This window comes from Rattus norvegicus, chromosome 14, assembly GCF_021556685.1.
Source record: "Rattus norvegicus strain SHRSP/BbbUtx chromosome 14, alternate assembly SHRSP_T2T, whole genome shotgun sequence".
Taxonomy (NCBI): domain Eukaryota; kingdom Metazoa; phylum Chordata; class Mammalia; order Rodentia; family Muridae; genus Rattus; species Rattus norvegicus.
Window position 1 is genome coordinate 31854549 of NC_141547.1, and position 17306 is coordinate 31871854.

A 17306-nucleotide genomic window follows, 5' to 3' on the forward strand; every position below is an offset into this window, starting at 1 on the left:
CCAGACACCCAAAAAAGAAGCAATTGAGTCTTAAGTTTATTTTTAATTTATGGAAGACAGAGTCTCTCCAGGTAGCCCTGGATGGCCTGGAGCTCAGAGATCAGCCTGCCTACGGTCTCCTCCCAAATGCTGGGATTAAAGGTGTGCACCACTGTGCCAGCTACAACTGAGTTTTCCAGGGATGGATGTGCAGAGTAGCTAGACTGGGAGGAAACGGATGCCAGAGTTAATATAATAAAGGACCAGCACCCGGCAGAGAAAGTCGCATTTCCAATCGCAGTGCAGCTGATCTGTTGCCTCAGTGAGTCAGGGTGGAAAACAAATATTACATTCCTACCTGAAAAGGGTTTGCTAGGCTGCGCTCAGCGGATGATACAAACGGTAACAAGAAGAATAGCAGTCATCAAGAAACAAGGCGCTTGCTACATAGAAGGAAAGTTCCAGACTATAAACTCTCTCGTCAAACCCCACTGAACCCCAAGCAAGTATATGACAGGTCCTTGAACTACACATTAACACATTTAATTAAAAACGAAAGCAGATTTGAATTTTTGCCTTGCAGACTGAAGAAGTCAACCTCATCCAGGCTCGTTTACTTGTAGGGAAATACGGAAATAACCGCATTCTCCTAACTATCCAGTTCTTTGAAAAATCAGTAATGCAACTGCAGGCAGATAGATACCTTCTATTCCAGAGCCAAGGAGTTACACTTCCTTGAGGGCAGGCAGTTTTGTTTAATTAGCTTTAATGTGCCTGGTTGGCATTCTTGCCACACTGGACTCCTTGCTGGCAGTGAAAGCATAGAGCTCACATAGCCAAGAGCAAAGCAAGGTCCAGATTCCGCTAAGGCTAGATGGGGTGGGGGGTGGGGGTGGGGGGTGGGGGGGGTGGGGACTAGGGGGTGGGAGTGGGGGAGGGGATGTCAATTTGTTACCATCGATCTTAACAAGACATTTGTTTCCTACCTCTTGTTAGGTGAATAGTTTCTTTTGATAAAGGATTGAGAATTACACTGAAGCATTGGGCCCCTTTAATATTTTAACAACTATAGTTATAGCCATAAAAAAGGAAAGATGGCTTCTCTTTTCCTCCACCTGGGATGTCTGGATCTGTGAAAGTCACCAGACATTGAAAACTTTAGGTAAAACAGCAGAGTATGGATGTGGTTCAGTGGTAGGTCACCTAGCACCTTAGAGACGCTGGGTTCAATCCCAGAGGTGAAAACATAAACATTTTAAAAGTATGATGACTTCTTGGGCTCTGTTTGGACTACACCAGAGGTTCTGTTATGCTTTAATGGTCACAGAGAGGAAACACATAGGTCTCATGTAAGTCAAGGCCACTTGTGGGGGCAGGAGCTAAAATGAGACCTAGTCATTAAGGTTTCCCACTTAGTTGTTTGGATCTGAATATCTCCCTCCCACCAAAGGCCACCTGCTAGAGGATTTCACTGCCATTATTGGGAGAAGTAGGGCTTTTAGGAGACAGAGCTCAATAGGAACTAAGTGAATCACTCTTAGGGATATGCCCTGGGGGGGAACACGTGCAGATTCCCTCTTCTCTCCCTCTCCCTTCACTCTTGCTTTTTAGCTGCAGTGATCTGAACAGCTCTTGGGTGCCACGCTTTCTGCATTGATTGATGTAAATTAGTTTGGTACCCGGATACCAAACTGGGAACACTGGAGGAAGTAACTGTGGACTAAGCCCCACCCCCGCCCCTCAACTGTAAGCCCTGACCCAAATAAGCCTCTCCTCCTACTAAGTGCTCTTGTTTTTTGTTTTTGTTTTGTCACAACTACACAAAGCGGACAAGCATCTTCTAAGTTATAATGACTACAATAGAAAGAGTAACAGCCTGTCAACCCTGCCATGATTCAAGCAGTGTTTTCTGTGGGGCTGGCATGGCCGGCTGGCTGGACTCTGGAGATCTCAGAAGGGAACACTCACGCAGCCTGGTTGGACGCTGCCTTTGTAGGCAGAGACAGCACTAAGCGATGCTCTTCTGACAAACGATCTTCCTTTTCCCTTCTCCCCTACTTATCTCCTTGCTGTGTCCTTTGAGACGTGAATAGACATCTTTAACAGTCTACAAGATTTGCTCTTTTCCAAAACACCATACTGTAGGGCTAGGCTGGGGAAGGAATCGGAAAATCCAATTAGGCAGACAGCTTTGCCTCCAGGAAATCAGACAAGATGAGCTTTGTAAAGACAGACCACTTATTCATTCACTCACTTCACCAGTGTTTACTGAGTTCTAGCTGTGTGCCAGGCGCACTGGTGAAAGCCAGGGAATAGAGAGTGAACAAACCGGGCTTAGCCCCTGACTCTCTGAGGCAGCGTCCAAGCCACCCAGGTACGTAAACTGACCACTGTGCTGAGGACCCTGGAAGGAAAAGGTCACGTGAGAGTCAGGGTTAGGGCACTTCCGGTGGCTAGATGGAACTGGAGCCCAAAGGTAAGGAGGGGAGAAGCTGCAGGTAGAGAGGACAGAGAAGCCCTGTCTAGGACGGGGTTGAGCATCTACAAAGATAAAGCCGCCATGGCGGTAGGCCAGAAGTAGGGAGAGGTGCAAGAAGAGTTTGAAGAGCAGGAGAAACAAATTTAGTAAACGAAGCTCGCAGTTTCCATTTCCCATCGCCCCGAGGGTTCTGGGACGGGACTGCGGAACAGCCACAGCCCGACTTGAGAAACTCCTGTCCCACCTCTACTCTAAGCTTCACAGGCGTTCGAACGATCTCAACTAGAGAAAGCCTCGGCCCAGACCCTGCTCAGAACAACACTCAAGGGTCACTCATTCAAATCGACCGTGTGTTTGGGACAAACGAGCAGAGGATGGAGAGACCGGGCACCTACTCTGTGGACCTGAGCTGCCTCACTTCTCTAGTCTATTTTCACAGCAAAAACGATGGAGGTGCATAGTAGGTCCACTCATTCTGCTCACTTCTGAATAGTAGGGGGAAAGGACCCACACCGCCAAAGCCAAGTGATGAGCAGTTATGAAAGAGAGGCTAATATTTAAAGGCATTAGATCGGCCCCAAACCCCTGCTAGTAGTGGGTGCAGCACAGGCGCTCCAGGCACGAAGGAGGACTATTAAACTGCTACCAACACTGGGAAAGACCATTTGCAGTTTCTAGAAAGACTGAAAGCAAAGTGTGTACCCCCCTGTGACTTAGCAGTTCCACCAACAGACACATGCCCTAAAAAAAGGTCCATACACGTGCACAAAGAGACTCGTCTAAGAATATTGTCATCAACATTCTGAATGATGGAGTATAGCTAGAAGCAGCCCACATAGCAGCAACGGAACAAGGAAATGCAGCTTTGTCTGACCTCCATGTTCACTGCATTTGTTCCAAGCACCGACAGACCCTTCCTGTCCTTATACCCCAAAACAATTCAATGTAGCAGCTACGTTAGGTAGCCTCTGATAACCCAGAGAAACACAGAGGCAGATAGAAGATTATAAACTAAACACAAGCACCATTTTATCTTGCTTGTGCTGACAGTATTTTTAGCATCAAGGATATATTCTGTAAATAGGCCTCCGTGGAACAATAACAGACTGAGAGGCATGAGGGTTCAGTGGGAGGAGGCGCTCACTGCCAAGCCTGATGAATTCCAACCCAGGAACCACTAGTGGAAAGAAAGACCTTTGACCTTCACACACATGCTGTAACATGTAAGTGCCCATGAAGACACATAATAAAGGGATGCAAAAAAAGAATGTGAGATACGTATGGCATGTTTTTATATAACATTCAATATGTGGGGAAAGATAGGAAATGCTTCATCCTAATTTTTAACAATTAAGTTTATTTTTCACTGAAACAAAAGCTGCACATGTTCACAGAATACATTACATTGTGTGTGTGTGTGTGTGTGTGTGTGTGTGTGTGTGTGTGTGTGTGTGTTTGTGGGTGGTGCATGTATGAGCTCATATGGCTATGTGCAGTGAGTCACTGGTGTAGTTCGAGGCCTCTGGCTTCTGTATAATAAGCAATCTGGGACCCTCACCGACACTCCTCTCGGATGTCCTGCTGTTTCCCTGTCATGGAGATCCTGTGGCTTTGTTTTCCTGGGTTATTTCTCAGACAGGTTTTCACTGAATTGAGGACTCATCAGTTTGGCCAGGCTGGCCGGCCAGTGTGCTCCAGGCTTCCGCATGTCCTGGGGTTACAGACATATGTCACCAGGCGGTTCCCTAAGTGCTGGGATCCAGACTCAGCCCCCATGCTCGAACAGCAAGCACTTAATGACTAAGCCACCTTCCTATTCCCCACATCGTGTATTAAGCATGTTTGTCCTCACAACATTCACTATGTCTTCACAGAAACATTCACTATCTAGCTTTCCTTGTGTGGTTTAGAGCTATTCTTTGGCACCGGGCTGAGCACCAGCTCATAACTCCCTCATCCCCACAACTCACCTTTTATCATCTTAATAAAACTGTAAGATACTCATAAGATATAGTGGCTAGATGCCGGGTTGAAACAGTAGTCACCTCTAGAGAAAGGGAAAGAAAGAAGCTTGATTTGGCCTTTAATATCGTAGGTGGTAAATGCTCAAAGGGTTAGGATCCTAGCCTCTCTCCCTTTGCATGTGGAAAGCACTTACGACAAAAAGAGAAGAAGGAGAAGAGAATCAGGTCGCTTTTCTAAGCCAATTTCGCCAAGAGAAGGAGCTAGATGTATGTAGACACAGCCCTGGAGAAAGAGAAGGTTGAGGCTTGCCTCAAACCAGAAAAGGTCTGGGTTTTAGGCATGGATGAGCTGTCACTAGCCTGGGGAACTGCTCAGTTAACATCTATGTGCAGGAGCAGTGGGATGGTCCACTGCAAATACAGAGTTTACAATAGATGACGGCCAAAGATTTTCCCCATCCAAGGCCTCACACCTATTCTATAGGGCCCTGGTACAGATATTGGGGGAAACTGTCTACGTTTACCAGGCTAGTTTTGAACTCACAGAGATCCATCTGCCTCTGCCTCCTGAGTGCTGATATTGAAGGCATGTGCTACCATACCTGGCTCATGATGCTACTCTACTGATCATACTCAATGGTGAGTTTGTTGACCAAGAACCCCAGGCTAGGTGGCTTAAACAATAAAAGACTTCCACCCTTTGCAATAGTTCCTGTTCTAGTTGTACAGGACTCACATGAAAGCCAAGCTGCACATCTGCTACATATGAGCAGGGAAGCCTAGGTGGACCAAGGTGGACCCATGTGTGTTCTTTGGTTGGTGGTTCAGACTCTGAAAGCCCTAAGGGTACAGGTTAGTTGACTCTGTTGTTGTTCCTGTGAGGTTCTTACCCCCTTCAGCCTATAGTCCTTCCTCCTATTCTTCCACAAGAGTCCCCAAGCTCTGACCACTGCTTGGCTGTGGGTATCTGCATCTGTCTGAGTCGGCTGCTGGGTGGAGAATCTCAGAGGACAGCACGTTCCTGTTCACAAGCACAATGGAGTATCATTACTAGCGTTAGGGACTGGAGCTTGCCCATGAGATGGGTCTCAAGTTGAGCCAGTTATTGGTTGGCCATTCCCTCAGCCTCTGCTCCATCCCCCATGCCTGCAATTCATGTAGACAGGATACATTTTCGATTGAAAGTTTTGTGGATGGCTTGGTGTCTCTATAGCTCCACTGGGGTCCTTGCCTGGCTACAGAAGGTGGCCTCTTCAGGTTCCATATCCCCCATATTGTGAGTCACAGCTAAGGTCACCCCTACTGATCTATGTTCTAGCTGGGCTGCCTTGTCTGGCCTCAGTGGGAGAGGAAGCATCTAGCCTTGCAGAGACTTGAAGTACCACAAGGATTGGGGGGATACCCAGGGGGTCCCACACACTCAGAAGAGAGGGGAGGGGGTAGGTGGAAAGATTGTGGAAGGGGTGACTGGGAGGGGGCAGTGAACAGGATGTAAAGTGAACAAGTAAAAATTAAATTAATTTTTTAAAAAAGAAGGCAGAAATGTTTTTAAAATAAAGACACCGTAGATGAACCATTTAGCCTCAAATATTTCAGGAAAATATGTAAATTCATACATACACTATATCATGTATTTATATACAAATCCATACATGTATCTATTAGGGAATATGTAAATTGTTGAAATAGTAACAATAGAACAATGAGTGAAAGAAAGAATAAAGTCATTCATATACTTTAAAAAAGACAGTAAAAACTCCCTGGGCTCTGGACACCAGGGTCTGCTTGGTTTGTAGAAGGCCACCTGCTCCCTGTCTTCCTGTGTATATCTCTGTCTATCTGTGCCCACATCCCCTCTCCTCGTACAGACAGTTGTCACAGTAGATTAGGGGCCTCCCTAGGAGCCTCAATTTGTCTCTGCAAAGACCTTTTATCCAAATGAAATCACTCTGTGAGGCACCAGGGGAGCACAGTTCAGCCCTTAGGCAGAAAGTTCTTCCTGTTGTCAGGAAGGTAGCGAATTTACTGATTTAAAGTACTTGTTCTAATAAATTCTGTAACGTCTACTCCCTGTCACTGAAAATGGTCGACGGCTTCGTACTTAACCTAAAAAGAATCAGCACATAGGGCACTTAGAAATGATGCGTTACCGAAGGTAGACAGGCATGCTAGTAAAGTCAGATCAATTATCTCTGGTGTAGAGATTCGACATGACTTTCCTTTAAACGAACTTCCACTCACCATTTAGAACTAACCTAGTCAGAGAATCCTACGCAACTGACTTCAAGGATCAAGATCTGGTATAAAAAGTGACACATATATGGTTTTCCCAGAATGCCATCATCTCTGGTAAGAGAGAGAGAGAGAGAGAGAGAGAGAGAGAGAGAGAGAGAGAGAGAGAGAGAGAGAGAGAGAGAGAGCAGCACACTGTGCACTGTCTAATGTCCAGTTGGCAAGTCTGCTCCACTCATGCCAGTCAATTAATTTAGTCAGTGAGCGACAAACTGAATTCTGGCTGGCCTGCGGAAGCCTGGCTGTCTGCGAGCTCACACAAGGCTTCCTTTCTCCTGCCTGTAAGTCACAGGAATGAGAGCCAGACCTCAGGGTGAAACCATCAAAGGACCCCAGGAATCATGGAAACCGGCCATTTGGAACAGTTGTTAGGATAACAGTTTAAAATACCCCAGTGTGAGCGGCTGAAGGACACTGTCTCTCTAAGACACAGACGACTATTTTTACCTCAGGGAAACTGTGGTTTTGGCCAGTTCATGCCTCACAGCAAAGACAGGTGAGTATACTATCAGAGCAGGTCCCAGGACAGCAGGTGTGTATAAAATCTAACTCCACTGGACAAGAATGGGTCAGAAGAAACAGAATGTTAAGACAGACACCGGATAGCACAGTCATCAGACAGCTGTCGGTCTAGCCAACCTAAAGCTCTAAAGGTAGCTGCTCATTTCTTGAAAGATGAAATCCAGGGACTCAGCATAGACCAGTGATTCAGAGGCCCATGAGTACCACTCAATGAAATCTAAGCAGCCACCTTTTCCTCAAAAAAAAACAAAACAAAACAAAACAAAACAAAACAAAAAACAGCCAGTGTTCTACACAAATGCCAATCGCCATGGATCAGTGGAGAGCTTCTGTCCTTTACCTTGTTAAGAAAAGCCACTGAGGTGATAAGGTGCTGGTGTGTGTGTGCGTGCATGCATGCGTGCGTGCGTGCGTGCGTGCGTGCGTGCGTGTGTGTGTCTGTCTGTCTGTCTGTCTGTCTGTCTGTCTGTCTGTCTCCTGAGCCAATGATGCCATAAGTCCAATGGCATTTAAACCATTGTTAAAATGATCTGTCTAATCTGTCACAATTAAAATGGTTCTCTCAGAGTAGGTCAGAATAAACCAGTAATTAACTTGCATTTTAAGTTGATAACACTTTGTTAAATTACCCAAAACTATAATAGTTCATACATTTTTACCATATATATATGTATAATTAGTTACCATTAAAGTTTCTATACAAAAGTGAAAAACATCAAATACAGAACTGAAAACAGGCGTGGAACCCAGTGCAGGTTTACAACCTATCCACAATGGGCTGCGTCCCTCTGTCTGGGAGGCCCTTCCTGGTTTTCTCATTGTGCTTGAGGCTCCAGCCAATTTGACTCCAGCTTCAAAGACACTTTACTAAACACCCTACTTGGGTTTCAGCAAAAGAAATTCATTTATTCAATGCGCATAGAGCACTGAAACTTCAAAGAAACATCTCAGATCACTGGGTAGGCTAAGGTGCTTTTAGAAAATTGTCCTTAGGGGTTGGGGATTTAGCTCAGTGGTAGAGCGCTTGCCTAGGAAGCGCAAGGCCCTGGGTTCGGTCCCCAGCTCTGAAAAAAAAATACCAAAAAAAAAAAAAAAAGAAAATTGTCCTTAACAGCCAACAAAGCCCAGCAAAATATTTGTGGTGCTTAATATAACTGAAAAAAATTATATATACACGTATGATTATTTTAAGTGGTAGGAATCCTTGAGAGAAATCTATGTCAGTGTAATTTGCAGAATATTAACAACTGAGTGTGAGGCGGGCATGGGATAAACATACGTCAAAGAAATAGTTCTTTTAAAATAACCAGGTAAGCTGGGTGGTGGTGGCTCACACCTTTAATCCCCGCACATGGGAGGCAGAGGCAGGGGGATCCCTGTGAGTTCGAGGCCAGTGAGTTCGAGGCCAGTGAGTTCGAGGCCAGCCTAGTCTAAGGGACTCACTTTACTGAGTTTCAGGACAGCCAGGGCTACACAGAGAAACCCTGTCTCAAAAACGACCCCCCCCAAAGGGTGCCTAAGTCTACATATGGGTGATGGCTTGGATATGCTAAGCCAACTATTACGAGGTGCAGCCTTGTTGGGAGAGGTATGGTCTTGTTGGAGGAAGTGTGCTTCTCTGTAGATGGGCTTTCAGGGCTCCTGGTGCTTAAGCTCCACCCAAGAGAGCCTCCTCCCAGCTGCCTTTGAATCAACTCTCAGCTCCTCCGGCAGCCACCATGTCTGCCTACATGTTGCCATGCTTCCCACCATGATGATGATGGACTGAACCTCTAAAAACTGTAAGCCAGCCCCAATTAAACATTGTCCTTTATAAGAGTTGCCTTGGTCATGGTGTCTCTTCATTGCAATGGAAACCCTAACTAAGACAATATAAAATGGGAATGCCGCTTCCTTAAAATTATCAGAATATATTAATTATGCATAATAGTAGGCTTCATTATATTATAACATCTTTATGCATGTACATAATGTATTTTTATCATATTAACTCCACATTGCCCTCTTATGCCTTCCCTCTCCCAATGGTCCCCTCCCCCTCCCGGTGGTCCCCTCCTCTTCCCAACTAGTCCCTCTTCCATTTTCCTCCCTTCATTTCCTCATCATGCACTGCACTAACTGAACTTACGTTTTCACTACTGTATTGCCTGACCATCTCTCCACCCCCCAAATTTGAGCTGCATAACGACTCAGTCTTTCACGACAACACTGGAGTCACACTGATGATGCCCCATCAATCCTGGCAACACTGACTAACTGCTATAGACATAGAGTGCAAAGTTTCCTCCCCACAAACAAGATGTGTTGACCACAGAACAATGTGACACGGGACCCGGTTTCTCAGAAAAACAACAAGGACTACTCAGGGGCTTAAGCAAATTGTTCAGAGGGTAAAGTGAACTGAATTTTCGGATCCTCAGAACCCACATAAAAGCTGGTGTGGGTGGCTGCTGAGTCTTCTGTCTGCCATCTCTAATCTCGATCTCCTGGGGAGAGGAGAACCCCAGGACAAGCTGGCTAGCTACACTATTTAGAACTGTTGTGTTCCAGGTTCACTGAGAGATCTTGCTTCACTAAATAAAGTGGGGACTGAGGAAGACACCTGACTTGAACTTTGGGTCTCCACTTGCCTGTGCACACAAGCACACACACACCATATTCATAGCCATGTTGCACAGCCATGTGTCATGTGTGCCAATACCACACACAACACACAAACACAGAGAGTTAGGGGGGCTATAATGTAACATGGTGGAGGTGAGAGCTGACTCCTGAAAGTTGTCCTCTGACCTCTATGTGCACATCATGACACACGTGCACCTGAGTCTTCGATAAAGTCAGCAGATGGCCCAGTGGATCAAAAGCTCCCCAAAGACCCAGTGCACAGTATCAGGTGTGCGTCCCTTGTTGACTCCAAGACCCTTCACGCACCACAGGCCTTCAGTAGGAATAAAGGAAGCCAGTCTAAGGGGAAATAAAACTCAATCACAGTTGCTGCTGGGTTAGCTAATCACTTATGGGCAATCTTGGACACTTAGCCATTTAACCAATGGCTGCACCACTGTAAAGATGTTGCAGTTGACTTTCTCTGGTTCTTTCATTTTAACTAGATCCTCATGCTATAAATTTTATCACACACACACACACACACAGATACACAGACACACACACGCAGACATACACAGGCACACACACACAGACACATACACACAGATACACACACAGATACACAAACACACAAACACACAGACATACACACTCACACACAGACACACACAAACACACACAGACACACACACTCACACAGACACACACACACTCACACACAGACACACACACTCACACAGACACACACTCACACACACAGACACACACAAACACACACACACACAAACACACGCACACGCACACACACACGGATACACAGGAGATGGGATCTTATACAGCCCTGACTGGCCTTGAACTCACTAGGTAACTGCAGTTGACCTTGAATTCCTGATCCACCTGCCTCCACTGGCCAAGTTCTGGGTCCACAGGGATGTGCCCCCAAGGCTGGTTTTATGTTGTGCTGGGGATTGAATTCGGGGCTTCATTCATGCTAGTAGAGATGTTTCTGTTATCAAAGTGATTTTAAAATGAAATTCTAAGATTAAATCATAAAATAAATGCAAAACTCAAAAACCACATGATGATGACGGCCAATGATAAGCCTACCAATCCACTCTGTAAGCCTCCTCCCTTACAGGCAGCAGAGCAATTACAGGCGCCAGAAGACCTGTAATACTGACCTCGTCCAAATGATCTGTGCGCGAGCATGCCTGCTAAGATCCCCGCAGGAAGCCCCACTGTGGGCCGCAGGTTAACAGTAGACACCCTATCAAAAGAACTGATAGGGCTCAGAAAAAAGAAATCTGCAACGTGAACCCTCCAGTAACAAAAGCAGCAAGGGGGCAGTGAGGGACAAAGGTAGCATCCCGTTTACAGCTTCACAAAGGGCCAGGAGCCCAGCGGCTGCAGCAACACAAGCACCTTTCATTCGCTGGTGACCCAGTTTAGCTGCGCAGGAACTGTCACTCCAGGTAAAGGTGTGACCTTCACGAGGCGTGTGCTTCACAGAGCACCAGACACAGAAACATTCTAAACCCCGTCCTTCGCGGTGACACTACATATAGCTCACTTACTCCTCATACCTGAAGTAATATCTCCAGTCGGTTACTCAAACTACAATACTGAGTAAAAATGAAAAGAATTTCGCAGAATCTGGTCCATGAGGTATGTCTGTATGCTTAAAATCGAATGAAAACTACTGTTGTCTCTGTATGACCCTTTAAAAAATAACACTTCATGTATAGGGTTCTATTTTTATTTTTCTCATTTTAAGATCAGTTCGCCTAGTATAGCCTCCCTCCTCATTCCTGTGACCAGTTAACTACCAGGCACAAAGCTACTTAAAGGCGGGAGGACTTATTTAACCTCACACTCTAAGGAAACACAGCCCATTGAGGCCGGAAAGAGTCAGAGGCCACGGTTTGACTCATGCCTGAGTGAATTAGGAGTCTGAAAGTTGGGACACCAGCGCTCCATCGAACGGTCCACGGAACGATGACACTTACTTCTGGATGGGTCTGCCTCTTCAGTTAGAACTCTCGAGAACCGTTCTCCAACCCCCAGAGGTTCGTCTCCTTTAGATCAGTCACACTGACAACGAAGATTTATCATCTGTATGGCAACGCCAAAGCCAGAGCTAGAGAACGCAGAGGAGTGAAGTCAAAGAAGAAAATTGTCAACTGTGACTGTTGAGAGGAGGAGGAGGAGTCCAAGGCCTGAGCTACACAGTGAGACTCCATCTGCAGGAGCCAAAAGGTGTGTCTAACATGGTGGTTGAGTGCTTGTCTAGTGTGTAATTTAGCCCTGTGCTCAGTTCATAGCACCACGCATGTATTACAGGTAAATTCATGATATTTTAAATTAAACCTCGGCCAGAAAACCTTCAGCTGGAGGCCAAATTACTTTTCCTCAGAGAACAAACGTTGGAGTTCTACATGGAAACACACTTCACTCCAACTAGCCTCTTAATTTTCTCCTCTCTTTTTCTGTAACATAGATCGGAAGACTCAGGCAAGGAAGGCCATGTACTTCTCTTTTCTAGTTACAGGAGCCGACAATGTTCCCTTCAGTGTTTAAAGGGTTGTAACAACAGCCGGAAAGCCTGGATCACTTACTCTCTGGCCTACTGTAACTTGCCAACTTTAAGAGCGGTACAGAGTCAATGCCCGGGAGAGCTAGGCCACTTCTGAGGTGTGGGACTCAGCTAAGACTCCATCTCTGGCCTCTGTGCTCTGTGTCCAGGATGCTGCTCATCCTCTCATGGTATCACCTCATGCTGACACAGCCATCCAGGCCAAACTGGAAACAACTTCCATTTGGAGGTAAAGAGAGAACCACCTTCGGGTTTCTGCCAGACTGAGTAAATAAACTTTAAAATACAGACCCTACCAGTGTTCCTTAGGGATTCCTGGTTGGGTAATGTGGAATATTTAGTGTTGTATAGCACTCCCCTGACAGCCCATTCCCTCTCACTCTCACCAGGAGCCCCCAAACTGCCTCCTGAAAATCTATTCCAGTCTCTGACACGGGGAAGTAGGATCCGTTCATGGTCCAGCTTCATTCATCCATGCTCGCACATCTAAACCAAACTATAGAGCCGTGTGGTGGCCCACAGCCATAAAGACAGCAGCCTGCAGATGCGGTTTAAATGTCAGTCCATTGTCAAAACAACGTTTAAAAAAATTTTTTAACTGGGCTGCATATGCAATCCACTGCCTTGAAGTATCTTTAATAATCAAAGCGGCCTTAAAGCTGCCAAGAAAAATTTAAGAAGGAATTCCCAACACCCCGCTGCATAAAAATTTCCAGACTGACAAGGCTGGTTTCCACGTGAGCTCTCTGCAATGGGTGTCCACTCATCCAAAAATCCTCTTGTGACAGGCAGTTAGTGGCATTCACCAAGAAAGGGTAGTGATGATTTATCTGTCTGTCTGAATCATCGCACAGCCCTTACCATGTATCTGGACATCTCTCAGTGCCTGTGGCTGGAGCTGATCCCCACGGTCACAGTATCATAAACAGCATGACCAAAACCTTCAATCACAAGACGCCAAAACCAAGAAAACGAATACAAGTTATGTATTGTTGGACTTCTACGTTAAAATGGAGTTTCAGAAACCCACCCCAGTGTTTCCAGAGAATGTTGGGATGGCATCTTAAATTATAGCCTTTAGTGTTCTTCCCATATTATAGCATTCAGGGCTCTCTATCGAAACAGAACCAATAGAATGAATATATATGACAAAAGAGATTTATGACATTGGCTTACATATCACAGGCTAGGTCATCAAACAATGACAAGTTGTGCTGCCGAGGCTGAGAATGCAATAGAAAGTCCCCAAGGCTGGGGGCCTCGACAGCCTCAGTCTGACACTAAAGGGCCAGACCATTCTTAGAGAGTAAATGGCTTTCATTCTACACAGGAAGGCAAAGTATGTCTATGAATTCTAATGTCAATGAATGATGGTAGCAGCAGCTGCCACAACAGAGCAGATGCATTAACCAGCAAGGAGCAAAGGCAAGCAGGCAAAAGCCACAGTGCTTTTTCCTCAGACCTCTTTATCTGGGCTGTGAAAAGTGAGGACCACGCTAGAAGAAGGTCTTCCCCACTCAGCTAATCCTTAAATACACCACAGACCCACCCAGTAGCTTGTCTCTTAGTTGATCCTGGGTGCAATCTGAGATTAAGCATCACGCAGGTTCTATTAAAGGAGGATTACTGGCCATTGAGAAAACTCAGCAGGCAAAGGCACTCGCGGCCAAACCTGATGACCTCAGCTCAGTCTCTGGTACCTTCATGGTGGAAGGAGAGGATCAATCCCTACAAGCTGTCCTCTGACTGACTTCCACATGTGTCATGTACACACACATGCACATGCATGCACACACACACACAGAGAGAGAGACACATACACACACACACACACGCACACACACACACAGAGAGAGAGAGAGAGAGAGAGAGAGAGAGAGAGAGAGAGAGAGAGAGAGGAGTAAAGAAAAATGTCAGTTTTTAAAAGTTCATATCAGATTCTTTTTAAGTGAAAATTGTAAAAGAGAGGAAAGGCAGCAGGAAGAGGGAAGGGAAGCAGAACAAAGGTAAAATCCTCACCAAGGCACACATAGTTCCTGACTTTGAAGTGTACTCAATGTCCATAATTTTGAACACCCTGATTGTTTTGTTGTCTGTGAGAGCAGAGGGCCTTGACCTTTGCGGGTGATGCACAGCGAGGGCCCAGTGACGTCCCCTCTTGCTAAACATATGTCAGATGTCTAAGAATAGATTTCTAATGTAAGACTTAGCTCCTGGTCCTAGCTGCCGGCTCATTTGGAAGACACTTCAGATGCCACTCTGAGCCAACAAACATTTCTTATGAACATTAACACTGGGTCTCAGGTGTCTGTAAATCCTATTTACAAGAGTTCAACCTAAAACCCTTTTTTCTATTATAAATAGACTCTGCTTACTTAGAGAGGCTTATGAAATGGATGCTCCATGCACTTATACAATCCAAAATAGTCCATTCCTTCAACTACTGTGCCTCTCCTTCCCCCCTCCCTCCCTCCATCCCTCCCTCCCTCCCGCCACTCCCCCTCCCTTTCTCCTCCTCTCTCCCTTTCCCCCTCTTCCACTCTCCCCCACCTCCACTTTCCCCCCTTTCTTTTCTCTCTCTGCCCTCTTATGAGTAAAACTGTGCACGAACCACTAACAACATACTTTTCAGTCTGTCATTCGGCTGCAGCTTAGTAATGACATGGCATAAATGCCATTTCATCTTGGATATGGCTCCAGGGCACAAGAGAAAACAGTATTAAATTCAAAGTGCTATTGATATGAAAATGCTGATAAAGAGTCACACAACTGTGTAATCTGATCTAAGGTTACACGGTAATTCTGGTCAAGGAGGAAACGAGTGGACAGGTCTGGTGTGGCATGGGAAACGCACACGTTAGGAACTTTGGGGGACATTACTATTCCATGTCATGTTCTAACCATACCAGCCACTGCTGTTTACAAGGGCCTGGTGTCCTGGTTACTAAACAGTGGGTGTCTTTAGAAGCAATAAATATTTTAAACCTTGTCACTTGGACTTGCCACCGAAGCCATCTGTTGCTTAGAGAGGGGCACCCGTTTTGTAACTGTATCTCTGGAAAGCCGACCTCCTTAAGAAGCTGGCTTATTACCAACACTTGCTGTAGCAGTGTGGTACTCCGGTTCAAAGCAAGTTCCACAAGAGTGGGGACCACTGTTCAAGTCAATAGCCAGATTATGCACCAAAGAAAGCAAGAATTCATAGCCACCCATACAAGCGTGTGCACACACACGCACATGCGCATAAACGCTCTGTACAGCACCGCAACATTACTCTAAATGATGTGAGACTTGGGGACACACGACATCTGACCTTTGGATTTATGCCATAAAACACCTCCAGACACATAAAGATCTGGAACAGCCAAACATTTGATTAAGTGCGTTTGGATACGAATAGTGCACGAAGATTTACAGATGTTCCACTTAGAGGCATTTGCATTGCCTAGGAAAAATAGCACTTTGATAAAAACACATGGCATCATTTCCAGAGGTCAGCCAATGAGATAATTTTGGGATAATCATTTCTTATGCCGTCATTTCATTTAATGTGGTTCTGAAAAGCAACTTAACAAATGAGAACCTCTGGCTAATGAGGTAAATTGTAAGTTACCAGTAGTGGCATGTCTAAATCTCAGGCTTCCCTATCCTGTTGTGTGTCCACATTCCAGGCTGGCTTCCAGAGCTCAGACTCTGATCACTCACGGTGTTAAGATGGCCAAATGCAAAGACACACACAACTTGTTAAAAGCAACGTTATGCCTTATAATGGCGTTACAGCGTCCACCGAGGTTGTGACATTTTGAAAGGAGGGAAAGATGAAGAGGAAAATTCAGAAGCCAGACATGGTGGCACATACTCATAATCCTAATACTTGGAAGATGAGGCAGGAGGATGGCCATCGGTCTGGACTATCTAGGGAGTATGAGCCCATCTGGGAATATATAACAAGATTCTCTCAAATTAAAGAAAAGTATCACTAGGGGGCTGTTAGATCTCAGCTTGGATTTGACACAGATAAAATAAATAATTTTAGTTTAAAAAGGACAGACAAAAATATCCTGGCCAGGGGGAGGATGCGAGGTGATTGTTTAAGTGTGACACATCCAAAAAAAATACTTTTAATCTTCCACAAACTCAAAAGGTGAATCTTTCCATAGATGCCTTCAGAGTCAACCACAACCCTCCTGCTTCACGGGGAACTGAAGAGCCCATTCAGTCCTGCTATAAGGTTGTTTTAGGAAAACCTCCAGCGCCTGCTGTGTGGGCCAGCACGGTGCCTCTAAGTGGCCTCCCTTGCCTTGGCAAAATATATTCAACTCCACAGGAAAAGAACCTTCCAGTTCTAGCCAAGAATTTGTAGATTTAATTTCCTGAGAATCCTAACCTCACCTGCTCTGTGTCTCTTGCTCCACTCTCTTGACCCAAGAGTCCTTACAGTGTGGGCTGGACAAACATGCCAGTCAGTCCTCCATCCCCCAACATGCTTTTATGCTGGTTTTTAATGCTTTTCAATTAGGCTACCTGACACCTTTCCCCGAGATGGCTCGGAAAAATGCACTGACACCAAACGTGGTCTTGAACAGAGATAAGACCAGTCAATGGAAGCCCAAGAGAAAGGGAGACTTGCAAATTTCTTATTAAAAGAGAGAGAGAGAGAGAGAGAGAGAGAGAGAGAGAGAGAGAGAGAGAGAGAGAGAGAGAGAGAGAGAGAGAGAGACCAGAAGCTAGGAAGGCAAGTCTCTTGGAAAAGCATTTGCCTTGTAAGCAGAGATCTGAGTTGGATCCTCAGGTCTTTATTTTTTAAAATGCAAAGAGCCTGGTGTGGTGGCACTCTTGAAATCCCAGGTTTGGGGAAGCAGAGACAAGA

General features: G+C 45.6%; 1 protein-coding gene across 9 annotated transcripts in view; it reads right to left on the reverse strand.

The window, feature by feature from the left end:
• The window catches only part of Cracd (capping protein inhibiting regulator of actin dynamics), a 235361-nt gene that overhangs the window by 187443 nt on the left and 30612 nt on the right, over positions 1-17306 (reverse strand). For 3 of the 9 annotated variants that reach the window (XM_087582461.1, XM_087582465.1, XM_087582459.1), the window contains one exon: positions 11850-11980. The gene's annotated coding sequence lies outside the window, so the exon portion shown is untranslated. 9 annotated transcript variants of the gene reach the window in all.